Genomic DNA, 2,482 nt, shown 5'->3' on the forward strand with positions numbered 1-2,482 from the left:
GTCATCAACCCGCGCTCGTTCTCTCTCTCTGCTGGCCCCTCAACGACGACGGCGGGCGAGCTCCAGGGCAACGGTGGTGACGGCAGGACAAAACGCGACGGCAGCTTCTCGACGGTGGCGAGCTCGTAGCAACGGCGACCATGGAGACGCGGCGGGACGAGGTTGAACGGCGACGCTGCAGTTCACAACGATGATGACGATAGTGGCACGGGCTCCTTGCCGCGGCAGTCCGGCGGTCATGGCGGCGCGGCAGCAGCTCTCTTTGCTCTCTGTTTTCGTTTCTACGTTAGGTTTAGGAAGAAAAAGGGGGGTATGGTGCGGCTGAAGGGAGAAGAAAGTGGGTAGGTTAGGGTTTCTGATTAGGAACTTAGGGTTTTCAATTTGGGAAATTAGGGTTTCTGAGTTTGATTTGGGAATTATGGTTAGAAATTAGGATTTTATAAAAGAATATGGATAGATATGAATAGATATTTTGATAAAATTGAATAGTAGAGTAATTTTAGAATCAAATATACTCTATTAAAAATATTTTGGAACATTATTTATCAACATATTGCTAAGTTCAATCAATTATTTCTAATTTAAATTATAAAATGAACAAGTTAATTATATTTTGTAAAGTACAATTTAATTCAAATATCAATTTTCTAGATTAAATCATACAAATCTCTATTATTTTTCTATCTCCGAAACTTTAATTTCAATTTATAAAATCATTAATTATAATAAAAATTGTACATAAATATTAATTGATGTAAACTTAAAGTATTTATAAATATTAATCTAATCATTTCTAATAAAATAATTTTTAGGAGTTCAAATTAATAACATATTTCATTCAAAATAGAATTTATTTAAATTAAATTATACAATTCTTTTTATTTTTCAATTACTAAAATTATACAAAATATTCCAATATAATAAAATTACTTAAGAATATTAATTGATTCAAAATAAAATTATCACCGAGTCTATTTAATTATTTCTAATAGAATAAAGTTTAAACTTTTAATAAAGTAATATCACAATTTATTTATAATTATATTTTAAAAAATGCGGGATGTTACACGTCACAGTCATTCAATCCCTGAATCCTACTCGGAATACCACAGACAAGGTTTAGACTTTTCGGATTCTGAAGAATGCTGCCAATGCATTCTAGCTTATACCACGAAGATTCTGATTAAGGAATCCAAGAGATACTCATTCAATCGAAGGTAGAACGGGAGTGGTTGTCAGGCACGCGTTCATAGATTGAGAATGGTGATGAGTGTCACGGATCATCACATTCATCATATTGAAGTGCAAATGAACTTCTTAGATAGAAACAAGCGTGTTTGAATAGAAAACGAAAATAATTGCATTAATTCATCGAGACACAGCAGAGCTCCTCACCCCCAACAATGGAGTTTAGAGACTCATTCCGTCAAAGAGTACAAAGTTCAGATCTAAAAATGTCATGAGGTGTAAAAATAAATCTCTAAAAGTTGTTTAAATAATAAACTAGTAACCTAGGTTTACAAAAAATGAATAAGCTATGATAGATAGTGCAGAAATCCACTTCTGGGGCCCACTTGGTGTGTGCTGGGGCTGAGACTTAAGCTTTACACGCGCCTAGGCTGTTTCTGGAGTTAAACGCTAGGTTGTAACCTATTTCTGGCTTTTAACTCCAATTTGTAACCTGTTTCTGGTGTTTAACGCCAGACTGCAACATGGAACTGGCGTTGAACGCCAGTTTACATCATCTATCCTTGAGCAAAGTATGCACTATTATATATTGCTGGAAAGCCCTAGATGTCTACCTTTCAACGCAATTGAGAGCACGCCATTTGGACTCCTATAGCTCTAGCAAATTTATTTCGAGTGCAGAGAGGTCAGAATCCAACAGCATCTGCAGTCCTTTTTCAGCCTGAATCAGATTTTTGCTCAGCTCCCTCAATTTCAGCCAGAAATTACCTGAAATCACAGAAAAACACACAAACTCATAGTAAAGTCTAGAAATGTGATTTTTATTTAAAAATTAAAAAAAATATAATAAAAAGTGACTAAAACATACTAAAAAATACATGAAATTAACCCCAAAAAGCGTATAAAATATCCGCTCATCACAACACCAAACTTAAACTGTTGCTTGTCCCCAAGAAACTAGATAAATAAAATAGAATACAAATAAGTCAAGAAGCAATAATATCTCAGAGTTTTTGAGTGAAGCTCAGATTCTAATTAGATGAGCGGGACTAGTAGCTTTTTGCTTTCGAACAGTTTTGGCATCTCACTTTATCCATTGAAGCTCAGAATGATTGGCATCTATAGGAACTTAAAATTCAGATAGTGTTATTGATTCTCCTAGTTCAGTATGTTGATTCTTGAACACAGCTACTTTATGAGTCTTGGCCGTGGCCCTAAGCACTTTGTTTTCCAGTATTACCACCGGATACATAAATGACACAGACACATAATTGGGTGAACCTTTTCAGATTGT

The sequence above is a fragment of the Arachis hypogaea genome, chromosome 14, assembly GCF_003086295.3.
Source record: "Arachis hypogaea cultivar Tifrunner chromosome 14, arahy.Tifrunner.gnm2.J5K5, whole genome shotgun sequence".
NCBI classification, from domain to species: Eukaryota; Viridiplantae; Streptophyta; class Magnoliopsida; order Fabales; family Fabaceae; genus Arachis; species Arachis hypogaea.